The 13,619-nt window shown below is 46.0% G+C and overlaps 1 protein-coding gene across 6 annotated transcripts in view; it reads left to right on the top strand.

Annotated features, from left to right (window-relative positions):
• The first annotated feature begins 3,532 nt into the window (after nucleotides 1-3,532).
• The window catches only part of C4H1orf21 (chromosome 4 C1orf21 homolog), a 207,135-nt gene continuing 197,048 nt past the window's right edge, over nucleotides 3,533-13,619 (top strand). The window contains exon 1 of one of the 6 annotated variants that reach the window (XM_053246632.1): nucleotides 3,533-4,557. The gene's annotated coding sequence lies outside the window, so the exon portion shown is untranslated. Of the gene's footprint in view, nucleotides 4,558-4,804; nucleotides 4,912-5,057; nucleotides 5,124-13,619 lie in introns of those variants that run through there. The other 5 variants (XM_053246629.1, XM_053246633.1, XM_053246634.1 and 2 more) reach the window with 5 other exon arrangements.

Raw genomic sequence — 13,619 nt, 5'->3', positions numbered from 1 at the left:
TATGTTGTGCGGCTATATTAACTTCTTCACTGTACAGAGTGACATTTCTAGGAGCATGTATTTGGATTTGGAAGTAGTTGTCACTGAGTTCAATGGGAAGGATTAATAGTTCAGTAGTAAACATATGCTAAGGTCCTGTGTTCAGTCCCTGGCATCTCTAGTTAAAGTATTTCAGGTCGCAGATGGCAGGAAATACCTGTGCCTGAGACTCTTCAGAGAGCTACTGCCAAGGGGAAAAGACAGTACTAGGCTAGTGTGTGAAATGCCCATGTTAGCATTTTCATGTTCAGCAGTGGCTAGAACCCCATTATTGCTCTACTGCATTCAGAAGCACAATGTTCCAAGCTGATTAGTTTCACTGGGGCTCCAGAAGGGAATGTTCACGTTCCTGGCACTGAGTGGGTGGAAAGCCCTCTGTGGCAGCTGAATTCTTTCTAGCAAATTGCATAGCTGGAGGTCGTGAAACTGATAATTGCTTTGAAACCTCCAAAGCTCCTGTTATTTGTACACATGAGGAGATCCCAATGAGTTGCCTTCCCTAAGATGTCATGACCCTTTTGGGGCAGCAGCACTACACTGTAGTGCAGCATTACTCTGACCCCTGGAGTCAGTCGGCAAAAAATTTGTTGAATAAAACTGATAGATATGAACTGTCTTGTTCAGCTCAGTAGGAAGTTAATTTGGCAATCTACTTGCAAAATTTCCTCAACAAAGTTGTGTTATAGGTAATTCCTAAGCATGTTTACTCAGATGTAAGTTCCACTGGGTTCAGTGAGACTTATTCCTAGGTACATTCCTAGGTAAATGTGCATGGGATTGCATCCTGTTGTTGATAAGCCTTTGCACGGCTTCGGCTAGTGCACCAGCTGCGTCCCTTTCTCAAGAAGGCAGATCTCGCCACAGTTACCCATGCCTTAGTCACATCACGGCTGGATTACTGCAATGCGCTCTATGTGGGGCTGCCCTTGAAGAATATCCGGAAACTGCAGCTTGTACAAAATGTGGCAGTTAGGGTTCTATCTGGAGCTGCCCAGTGTGATCACATCACACCTGTTTTGAAAGAGCTGCACTGGTTACCATTGTGTTTCCAGGTCCAATTCAAGGTGCTGGTTTTGACCTTTATAGCCCTTAATGGTTTGGGCTTGGGATACCTGAGGGACCGCCTGCTCCCAAGGGTTTCTGCCCACTTGACAAGATCATCTGAGGGGGCTCTGCTCCGGGTGTCGACAATAAGGAAGGCTAGGTTGTCGTGCACTCGGGACAGGGCCTTCTCTGTTGCTGCCCCCAGGCTTTGGAATGCTCTCCCAGTGGCCACTTGCTCCTCGGACTCCATCACAGTTTTTAGGAAGCTGGTTAAATCTTGGCTTTTTATCCAGGACTTTACATGATTGTTTTATTGCTGCTTCTGCGTGTTTTTATCTATGTATAGTTTTTGTATATTGTATATTTTAATATCAGATTGTTTTTATATTTTTAGCTAAATACTTTTAATTCATTTTTATTATGTGTTTTAACATTTGTAAACCGCCATGTGATTGTTTTTAATAAAAGGCGGTATATAAATCTAACAATAAATAAATAAATAGCTACTTGGTCCCATGGACCAGATTTGGCCTCAATAAACAGGCAAAGTATGTGTTTGTGTGTGTGAGGGAAGACAGGGATAGGATTCAGGTTTGCTTAACTGCTTCCTAACCTCTTGGAGTTGGTAGGGATCAGGGGATGGAGCTATAGCACTGTATATAAAGCCTATTTGTAAAGCTTTCTAAGAAGGAGGGAAGGATCCAGCTAAAACCTCTGTAGTTTGGTAGTTGGTTATGGAGCAGCTTGTATTCCATCTCACTGAAAGTTGGTTCACGAGCTTCTCCAACTGATGAGCCTTTTCCACTGTTGCAGGAATGGGCACATGCACTCACCTCTGTACCATGCACATAATATGTGAGGTGTGAGTTTCCACTGAAGTCAAGATACGTAAAGGCTTGAAGAAAATATTCCTTTATATCTACAGGCCTCCACATGTATAGGTCAATGTTAAGTAGACATGAATGGGCTCATTCCTCTGCCATGCAAAGAGGATTGTTGTTAGGCAAATGTGTGACTCAGTCCTGAGCTTATTCCTTTTCAGGATTGCCAGACTGATTAGTTTAGAGAAGGCCTGTTAAGCTTCACTCTATATCTACATCTGTATATCTATCTATCTATCTATCTGTCTGTCTGTCTGTCTGTCTATCTATCATCCTATTCTGTAGCATATTCAGCACAGGCATTAATTTAATCTCACACTGAAAGCAGAACTCAGAATGTATCCATACTTGATTGTGACAGGTCAGTTTTGAGCCTTAGCATTATTTATTTATTTAGTACATTTGTATACCACCCCATACAAAAAAGTCCCTGGGCGGTTCACAATATAAAAACCATTAAAACATTACATCATGCCCAAGTGTCCATACACACATAATGGGATATTGGGAGACATAGCTAGATAAAGTGACATCTGAATAGAATGCAGATTTTCCACATATCTGCTTCTTTGCCTCTAGTTAGGTTACCTATGTAGACATTTTTGTGGTACCCACGTTTGTATAGAATTTATAGCCTGATTCAGACATTATGCTGTACAAATGTACAGATGTCTGTACACTTTCACATTTGTACACTTGTACTTCTGTTTGAGTGAATGACTGTACGTGTGTTCATCTTAAAAGTGAACCTGACCCTTCAAATACATGGTACAGATAGGAAGTGCACTTTTGTTCCTGCATTCAACATAACATGTGAATGACTGTAACTGTGTACAGATCTTTTTACTTGTGTACATTGTACACTATGAGGACGTGCGAATGGGCACAGAACAGCAGCTTTAATCATATATCCCACTTCTCATGTTCTCTCTTCCCCTGCTGAGAATGTGAATGCAAAATATTTTTTTTATTTATGAAGACAGATGTGCATTACTTCTATTTGTGTATAACTTGCTGGTATGGCTGATTGACTTGTAATCCTGGTCCACAAAACTGACTTTTCTCTCCAATATTTGTACTCCAAGAAAGATCTATCGGCACTTGCTCTGATCCTTACAACAAAGGAAACCAAACACTTGGAAAAGTAAAGCCAGAATGACATATAGGGCCTATTCTGACCTGACCTGACTGCTGTGGGGACCACCACTGCAGTGTGGTGGCTCCTTCCTCCCCACTCTACTGGGGTTACTTCAGAAGCACCAGCCCATATGGAAGGAGTCTAAAATAGGGCTCTATCCCAGGCCAGCCTTATGCCTCTTGAAAACTGTGGCAGCTCTAGTGCAGGAAGGACCCATGTCATGGACTCTGCTCATGTGGACTGGGGTTTCGTTACACCAACAACATAGAAAGGCGTTATGCTGCAGTGGCTCCTATGCCATTTGGGTAATGCCTCCACTGCCCCTGCCCCCAATCCTCTTTAGTCTGTCCCGGGTGGTGTGTTTATCTGGCAGAGCATGATGGTGATGCTTAATTTGCAGGGGAGGGGGGTCCCTGCTCCAGAGGCTTTTAGGTCCAGGCTCCAGCCTCCCAACTTACCTAGGTGCACCTCTTCCCAGAGGCTGCCGAATTCTGGACTGGCCCTGCATTTCTGAAGGCTCCCCTACACAGAGACAGACAGACAGCCCTATGTATCCAAAGCCATCCGGGAGCAAGATGGAGCACAGGCTTTTCTCCGTGCTCCTTTACGACATGCAGGGAGGAGTTGGTTTGTTTTTGGTTTTGGGACATGATAGAGAAGCCTTTCCAGCCAGGACACCCCGCGCCCCCGCAGCTGCCGTCAGAAGTGGCAGCACAGTCCAGGCAGTGGGGCACCCCTTCCTCCTGCTTCTGGAGCAGCATCTGAAAACCCAGCGTGACAGCACGAAGGCTGCCCAAATGTCTGTTCCTTGGGGCTCGTGCATGGAGCGAGGCAGGAGAAAGCTACTTCTTCGGTGAATTCCTCCCTGCCGTGGCCGGGCTGTGTGTCGAGGAAGGGCGGGCACTCCTATTCCGCGAGGGCGGCGGCGGCGGCGTTCTGCTCTGGAAGGCTTCTACTGGGGACTATACATCAGGAGAAGAGTCAGCCCGCAACAGCCTCTGCGTCGTCTCCCACTGCTGCTTGCGTGCTTTTTCCATTCATTTCTCCCGGCCGAGTTCTCCTTTCTTCTCTTCTCTTTTCCAGGGGCGACTCGCTCGTCCAAGCCGTTGCGCGCCCCGCCCCTTGCTTGCTTCGGGCCCGCCTCTTACTCCCCGGAGAGGCCGCCCGGCGCCCGCCTGCTTGCCTGGGCTGTAGCCGCCTGCCTGCCAGCAGCAGCAGGCAACGCTCCGTCTGCGGTTCCCCTTCAGTCGCGCGTCCAGGCATATCCATACGACCTCCCACCCAGAGCTGGAGTTGCCCGCTTCCCTAAGCAAACAAGCGTCACCTCGTGTCTACCAGCAGCCCGGAGCTGAAGCGCAGCGGGCGCTTTTTGCAAGCCCGGAGGAGGCACACAGAGAGACCCAGACAGGGGGGCAGGCAGGCCGGCCGGCGGTGGCGGCGGCGGCGCCTTCCGAGGTGAGTGTCCAGAAATCCTCCGGTTCTGCTCCCCGCCCGCCCCTTGCAATGAAGGCCTGCTGGCTGCCTGGACCGAGGTGGGGGGAAAAGATTCGAGCTCTGCTGCAGCTGCTGATGCTGGGGATGGAGGGGCGCGGGGCGTGTGGGAGGGGGGAGTTTGATGCTGCTTCTGTCTCCTCCAGCCCCGAGGAGGCCTGGACTTTGCTTTGGTTTTGCAGCTTTGTCGTGTGCAGTGGCTGCGAGAGGAGCTTTGGAACCGACCGTGCATACCCACCCAAGCTTCCCCCAGCCAAGTTTGCAGGCGATTATCGTTACTCATTTTTGGTGTGTGTTTGTTTACGTGTGTGTTTGCAGGTGAGCAGGGCCTCTGGGATCAGGCTCCCTCTTTCTTCTGCCCCCGCCTTCTCCCATTTAATGCTGACCTTCTTATTTAGCATTTTGGTGCTGTTCCGCCCCCGTATCATTAATGCCTCTTGGTAGGCAAGCACAGGCTGGCTGATCATGAGGGGGAGAAATAAGTGTTTCTGTTCATTCCAGAAGGGAGTAGAAATAGCGGGGTGATTTGTGTGAGTGCGTGCTTTTGGTTTCAGTGAATCTTTGTTCCCTGTGTATGACTCCACACAGGAATCTTTTTTGCTGTGGCATAATCTGATAAATTAATTGTGATATTCCGGTTATGGTGGTGTAAGGTGGTAACCAAAAGTAGAGTTAGAAAATAACAGGCTATGTGTTACGCTCACGAAAGTTAAACAATACCAATAATTGTCTGGAGGCTTTCCATTGGGAATAACTGACTGGAGACAGAACTTCCATAGTGATCTTGAAATCCTGTGTGCTCCCCCCCCTTTAACTGAAAATGCATTTCAATATGCAGCGGCTGTAAAACAGCCAGCGTTTACACCATCACTGATTTAACTGTAGATGTCAGACTGTGCTTGCCTTGACGCAATCTTGAATGCATAACACACATTGCAATGCTGAATTTTTAGTCTCCCTCCCAAAGAGGTTGGAGGAGGGTTTCCTGTTTGTTTACAGAATGCATTCAGCATCATCAGAAGTAGTAAGACAGGCTTCTCCCTTTTCCTCAAATCCATGGTATAAACAGACTCTTAATTGAAGAATCTTCAGCAGTTCTTTGTGGGTCATTGTAACTGGGTAGACTGGATTTTTGTCGCTTTTGTCAGCGTTACTGAAGGAAGAGCTGACTTTTGTGTGTGTGTGTGTGTGTGTGTGTGTGTATCTCAATGGTTTGTTTTTTTAAAGATTGGTGACACCAGAGGCTTTCTCTCTATGAACCCTGGGCCGTCTTCAGAGGCTCAGGTAGCTGTGAGCTTTTTTTGCTCAGGGGTTGGAAAGCTGCCACACATCACTTTGTACACTGACCCAGAATAAACTATAGAATTGCCAGGCTGTTTCACGCATGCATATGCATTACTCAGTGACGTGAATGTGTAAATGAATAATTATAGATCAGAATTGTAGACAGAACGTTTGTATCACCTGACACTGACACGACCTCACACACAATGCTTTTCTATGGAATCAGTTCCATAGATTATATCCTAGTTCCATATTATAATGCTCTTATACAAATCCATCATGCAGCCACATTTGGAGTACTGCATACAGCTCTGGTCACTGTGTGTGAAGGAGGACATTGTAGAACTGGAAAAGGTGCAGAAGAGGGCAACCAAGATGATCGGGGCTTGGAGCACCTTCTTTATGTGGCAAGACTACACCATCTGGGGCTTTTTAGTTTGGAAAAGACGAGACTATGGAGAGATATGATAAAAGTGTATAAAATTGTGCCTGGAGTAGGGAGAGTGAGCAGAGAAAATTTTCTCCCTCTCTTACAACAAAAGAATCAGGGGTCATCCCAGGAAACTTAGGACCAACAAAAGGAAGTAATTTTTCACAAAGCACATTGTTAATCTATGGAATTCTCTATCACTGGTTGTGGTGATGGCCATTAGCTTGGGTGACTTAAAAGGGGGCTTAGACCAAATCATGGAGGACAGGTCTATCAATGGCTACTAGTCTGGCTATGGGCCACCTCTAGCCTAAGAGATACGATGCATCTAGATACCAGTTGCAGGCCCTCACCTCTTGCCTGTGGGCTTCTCAGAGGCCTTTGGTGTGCCACTGTGTAAAACAGGATGCTGGACTAGATAGGCCTTGGGCCTGATTCAGCAGGGCTGTTCTTATGTTCATACACTCAGCTGCAAGTCACCAGTGGACTGAGAAATGCAGGAGTGAACACAGAGTTGGACAAGAACTGGTTGATTACCTCCTTTCCTGAGGCTGGAATCCTATACCTAAATGAATCACATGTTTGTCCAAATATTTTTAAGCAACCCTTCCCCACTGGATTCTACAACTTCCTTTAAGCAACTTTTCCTTGGAGGTCCCCTGTAACTTCTGACCTCCCCTCGCCCCCGAGTATTTTTCCTCCCATCCTTAGTGGAGAGGGCTCTCCCTGTTCTTTCTCAGATCATTGTAATGATAGAAAAATGGGCTTTATTCCCTCTCCCATTAGCCATCTTTTATTGGGGTTAAACATATATCCAGTTTATTCAGCCTTTTAGATCAGAGCTGGAAAAATATTTCAAATGCCTGTGAGCCAGGATCACCCTTTAGTGGTCGTATTTGCAATTTGTGGCCTAAAATGAAGAGAAAAGCCCAATTTTATAAAACGGTGACTGTATGAAAGTCTTACTTGTTACAGGCAACCATACAAGTAGTGGTTTACAAGCCTCATTGTGGAGGTCCTATCAAATGTCCTTACAGTTCTGCATGAGAATCTTGATGCATAATATTTCAGTGTAAGAAAAAGAAGTCCAAGAACTTATATGTTTACTGTAGGTGAGTGGCTTGGTGCCTTTTTCTGTATAACAAGAGAAATCTAACAATTTGGTTGAAAATATATGTAAAAGCACTCATAACACATTTGACAGCATGGCAGAGATAACCCAGACCTGTGGGCATGCATCTAATCTCATACATAATTCTTGCCTTTGTAATTTAAGAGTAATTTTAATTCTTTGTAAAAAAAATTTCAAGGCTTACATGTTGTGTTGCTTTTGTCATTTTAAAAATATTTAAAGGCAGCATAAATTTCATAATATAAATGCATTTTGGGGGTGGAGGAGGACTGCATTTTAAGAGTGTGTACCTTGGGAGTGTGTTAATTACTCTGATTAGTTTTCTGCAAAGGTTAAAGGCATGGAGTGAGCTGACAGAAATTACACTTGTGTTGTGGGGCTGGCAGCAAGGAAGTGCTGGTATTGTTAAAAGTTGTAATTTACAGGTATGTTGCCAAGCGTCTGAACAGCAGGCTGTTGGGCAACGTGACACAAAGATTATGACTTCTGTGTTTCTCCATGCAATTATTTATTTTGAAAATCTATGTTATGTTCCTGGCTTAATAGCCCATGTTATAGCTGCAGCAAGCACAGCAGGGTGTGTGTTTATTGTGCAATAATGTTCAGTGGCTGAAAGCTATTCCTCTTCACTTTGTGTCTTGCAACAGTGTTGTTAGATGGCATCTATGTGCTGTGTTGTCTTGCAACATACAGAACTCTGCAAAATAAGCATTGAGTCAGATCTGCTCAGACATTTGTACTGCAAATCTTTTTTTCTTTTGCCTAATGAATCTGAAAAGAATAGGCTTGAAGAAAAGTGAACATTTTCTATGGATCCATCCTGAAAAAGAGAATATTAGTTGTTGTTTGAAAGTCCATGCAGTTTGTTGCGCTGTTATGATAACAAAGTTGATGCTTTTGTTAACCTCAGATAAATGAAATAGGTTAAGCTGGAGGCTTGTGGCCAAAAATGTGGCTGGTTATTTCAAGTTGGTACATTAAGTTGAACCTTTCCTCTCTCTGCACTTCCTGGTCTTGTGTGTGTCTCCTCTGCCCATATTCTCTTCCACTTTTCCTTTCCTTTTCATACCTCCTGCATGACTTTCTCATCCTTTTCTCAGTTCTTCCTTTTATCTCCATACCTCAACGACTGCATCTGTTTTAGTAAGGGTTTGGGAGAAAAGATTCAAAATACATTATAATATGATGTCTTAACGAAAAGCTTGTTATGATTGCCCTGTTTTACAAGGCTGAAGATAACTCAGCTAATGTATGTGAGAGAATTGTTTTAACTACTCAAAAAGTGCCATGTGTTTTTATTTATATATATATATATATATATATATATATATATATATATATATATATATATATATATTCTAAGTCATGTGCAGTGCTTCTGTGCAAAAGAGAAAATACTTTCAAATCTTACCACTGAGTCTTAGGACTTGCTGCCATAGCAAGCAAATTAGGAGGGGGTTTACAGTGTGATGTCACAAAAGGCCTGTGTTGCAGAAACTTAGGGATGTGCACGAACCTGTTTGGCGTTCCACGAATGCTGAACAGGTTCTGAATCCCCATGTTCGAACCGGTTCAAACGCGGGGGCAGAGGTGACTTCAAGGTGTGGAGAGGGTGCTCTTAACTCCCCTGCCATGTTTTCTCCTCCGCCTCTGCTTAAAAAAAATGCTGGCATGGGATGGCTGTATACCCTCTTGCTGCCCCGGTTTTACGCTGACCAGGATGGCAAGAGGGTATACAGCTGCTCCATGCCAGCATTTTTTAAAGCAGAGCTGGAGGGGGAAATGGAGCGGGGGAGGTAAGAGCACCATCCGCACACCTTAAATTCACCCCCCACAGCCTCCTGGATGTACCCGGAACCGGTTCTGTGCATACCCCAATCAGATACATGATGCTGATGTTGCAGGCACCCAGCACAGATATTTACCATTGTTCAAGTGAGTAAGGGTCAAGGATGGGTCAAGAAAGTCTGTCCTTCTGTGTTAGAAAATGAGCTTGGGAAATATGGGAGTGAAGGCCTCTGCTAAATATAACACAGTAGTGGTCCTATCCATTGTTGTGCCAGCAGTGCTTTGTGATACAGTCACATTGTTCAGTACAGTTGTGGGTTGGTCAGGGGTGTAGCCATCGTTGTGCCAACAGGTTCAAAAAAACCCAGGCTCCAAATGAAAAGGGCTACTGAAGCCCCATGACTTGGGCTCCAGAGGAGCCCAGAGCAAACTCCCCCCTCCCACGCCCGGGCTGCTGAGAGCCCGGGCAAACTCTCGGTTGGTTTTTTCAGGCAGTGCCAGTGTCCCGATAAGATTTTTCCCCATTCTCTTCCTCTCTGGAGGGAGAGATAGTGGACAACATCCTATTAGGCAGCTGGTGCTGCCTGAAATGATGAGCTGAGAGCTCGCTCTGACTCTCGGCAGCCCGGGCCATGCTTCCTTTGCTCGAGACGTCTCTCCCCCTGAGGGAGAGAAAGGGGAAAACATCCCATCAGGCAGCCAGCACTGCCTGAAATAACAGGTGGAGAGTCTTCTCAGGCTCTCAGTAGCCTGGGCGGTGTTGGAAATTCTCTGTGGTGAGAGAATTCCTTTCTCATTATAGCAGAGTGCACAGAGGCACAACACAGCGGATTTAGTTAGGCATGCGAGTATGCTGAGAGTAAAGTAACTTGGAGCCAATTCATAGTTTCAAATCAATATATAAGGCATTTATTAAGGAACTCCATTCTAGATAGGAAAGTGAGGAATTAGGATCTCTAATCTATCTATCTAGCTGGATGCAGATGGATTCTGCATCTTCTCTGCACATATGGTGCAGGGAGAGAGGCTTGCCATGTTGCAAGGTAGAAGGACAGGTAGGGAAGAGAGAGAGAGGAAGGAAGTTAGTCCCTGAGATTAGCAATCTACATTTCAAAGGGATAGTATCAGAGCAGTGGAGAAGGGATGACCAATGTCTTGACCCTCTAGACCTCTGACTTACTAGTCTGTCCTCCACTGTCTGAGATGAGACAGCGCAAAGTCCTTAACTTCCAACAGGCGGGAGGGGGGAGTTTGCTCTGGGCTCCTCTGGAGCCCGAGCCACGCCCCCATGCATGTGACATCACACGCATGGGTGTATCTGGAGAGGGCCGCCAACCGGAGCCGGATCAGGCCGCCGTTCGGCTGGCTCCGTGGCTGGGGTTGGTGTTAAACATGGATAGGATTAGTTCAGCTTGAAGATAAGTCATCAGTGCCCCATGACCCCCACCTGTGGATCACTGTGGTGGAGGTAAATTTAGGCCACAGCAAGGCTGCAAATTATTATTATATTTTTTATTTTATTTGTTTATTAATTTGATGGCAGTGGTAGGGCAATTGCTCTCCGTGTTCTAAGCCATATGTGCTGTGCTGGAAGAGCACCTATACTTCTGTCCAGCTCTTTGTTTTATGCACTGAGTGGCTACTGATATGAATTAACTGGGTATGTACCTTATGTTAGCATGCCAAAGTCTCAAATTACTTTAGTATAGAAAAATTTGACCTACGCTGATGACACTGCTGCTGTTCTTTAGCTATAACTAGATAGAAAAGAATAACAGATGTTCTTAAAACTTACTGAGGCCATTCTTATGCGTGGCTAAAATCGGGCTAGGAAAGCCCAGTCCGATTTTAGCTGTGCATGAGAACCAACGGGAGCCACGCTGTTCCCCACGGCAAACCCTCCTGGGTAGCCTACCTGTTAACCTGGGTTTGGGGTGTGCGGGTGCCTGAAAAGCGGATTAAAAGTTTCGTAACGCACCAACTCATGAGTAGTCTTCCCTTTTCCCCCACCGGCCAGGTTGCTAGAACATGCCTCCCTGCATCAGGAGGCTCCTCAGACGGCACCACGCACTTGCACAGTGCTTTCAGGGACTTCCAGGGGCCAGGAGGCCCCCAAACACCGCTGCTCACGGAGCCGGTAATCATCTGGGCGGCCGATCCAGCCACCCAGGGATGACTGAGCGATCGTCCGTGGAGAGAGCGGGCCAAATTGAAGAAGAAGATTGGAGGAGGTGAGCTTTGACTCTTTACCATCAAGCTGCCTTTGCTTATGGCTGGGAGTCTTATAGCTGCCTCCTCCCCACCTTTGGTTTGCTGGCCAGAACAACTCAGACCAGCACAGTCCTGCTGCCTGTCTGGGAACCTCCCTTCCTCCAAGTGCCTGGCCTTTACCACCTGCAGGTGCTGACTGATTACATCAGCCCTGCCCAGAGTCCTTTGTGAGAGGAAGGACTCTGGAGGCTTTTTAAGGAAGGGGGCTGCGGCAGGCAGCCGCCAAAGCCAGCCACCAAACCTTTGGTGCCGGCCTTCGGTGTAGGACTGAGGGTCGGGGTACACTATATTCAGTTTGGCTGTTTGAGGAGTTGTAGCAGTAGGTGTGCCAGTTTTGTTATTGAGATTGGGTTGACGTAGTTGTAATGTGTCCGGGTTTGTCTAGAGATCGGGAGACAGGGAGTGCCTTCGTTGAATGTGGGGCAGCTATTCCGGTGGTGCTGGGGAATAGAAGAAGTAATATTGGCAGGTCAGCAGGCCTTTCCAGGGGAAGGGTAGTCAGAAATTTATTTATTTATTTATTTATTTGAGACATTTAATATACCGCCCACTCCGAAGACTCTGAGCGGTGCACAATAACAAACAGACAGGCAACATTAAAAATTACATTCTAAATTAAAAACTAAAGTAACTACCAAAGAACAGAAAATTAAACTACAGGCCAAAAGCCTGGCGAAAAAGAAAAGTCTTTAATAGCGATTTGAAGATTGGTAAGGAAGGGGCTAGCCAGATCTGTAGGGGGAGAGAGTTCCAAAGGAGTGGGGCAGCAATTGAAAAGGCCCTTTCCCGGGTCCTAGAGCCCTGAACATCTCGGAAATCAGGGACCGACAGAAGGGCCATCTGAGATGATCTAACCAGACGGGATGTAACTGCATGGGAGAGGCGGATCTGTAGGTAGACAGGCGCCAGGCCCCGCAAGGCTTTGAAGGTCAGAACCAGGACCTTAAATTGAGCTCGGAAGCGAATAGGCAACCAGTGCAATGACTGTAGGAGAGGTGTTACCCTGTCATATTTTCTGACACCCATGAGTAGGTGAGCTGTTGCGTTCTGGACCCGCTGCAGCTTCCCAATCGTCCTCAAAGGTAACCCTAGATAGAGAGCGTTACAATAATCTAATCGGGAGGTAACAAGGGCATGGGTCACTGTCATTAATGCCTGCCAATGAAGGTAAGGGCGTAATTGGCGAACCAGATGAAGCTGGGCAAAAGCACTTCTGGCCGCAGCTTCCACCTGCTGCTCAAGCAGGAGGTGTGAGTCCAAAAGGACCCCCAAATCACAAACAAGCTCTTTTGAGGGCAGTGCCACCCCATCTAAAACAAGGTTCACATCCAGCTGTTGGCCGTTACGAGGGCTGAATAAAAGTAATTCAGTCTTAGTGGGATTCAGTCTGAGCTTGTTTTGATTCATCCAGACCGTAATAGCTTCCAGGCATCGAGTAAGCACAGAAACAGCATCCCCAAAATGGTCTGGGATGGCAATGTACAGCTGAGTATCATCAGTGTATTGATGAAATCTCACCCCAAACTGGGATATGACCTGACCCAGTGGCTTCATATAGATGTTAAAAAGGACAGGAGCAGGAACTGAACCCTGGGGAACCCCATAAAGGAGTGGCCATGGGTCAGAGCACCTGTCCTCAATGCATATCGACTGGACACGCCTGCTAAGGTAAGAACGGAACCACTGTAGGCAGGGTGGATTTGATTTAAATCAAACTGATTTAAATCACGATTTAAATCACGATTTAAATCACTAGCAGGGTGGATAAAAATAAAAAAAATCCGATTTAAATCAAAAAAATCGATTTTTTTTATTTAAATCGGATTTTTTAAAATTTAAATCAGATTTTTTTTATTTTTATCCACCCTGCTAGTGATTTAAATCATGATTTAAATCGTGATTTAAATCAGTTTGATTTAAATCAAATCCACCCTGACTGTAGGACAGTGCCCCTGATACCCAGCCCACGCAGGCGGTCGAGAAGGATAGTATGATCGATAGTGTCAAAAGCCGCTGAGAGATCTAAAAGGACCAAGAGAGGGACACTACCCTCGTCAAGATCCCAAAGAAGGTCATCTACCAGAGCGACCAGTGCTGTCTCTGTGCTATGCCGAGGCCTGA

The sequence above is a fragment of the Hemicordylus capensis genome, chromosome 4 (genome assembly GCF_027244095.1).
Source record: "Hemicordylus capensis ecotype Gifberg chromosome 4, rHemCap1.1.pri, whole genome shotgun sequence".
Classification (NCBI taxonomy): domain Eukaryota; kingdom Metazoa; phylum Chordata; class Lepidosauria; order Squamata; family Cordylidae; genus Hemicordylus; species Hemicordylus capensis.
Note: the sequence above shows the minus strand (reverse complement) of the source record. Positions and strands in the feature narration are given on the sequence as shown.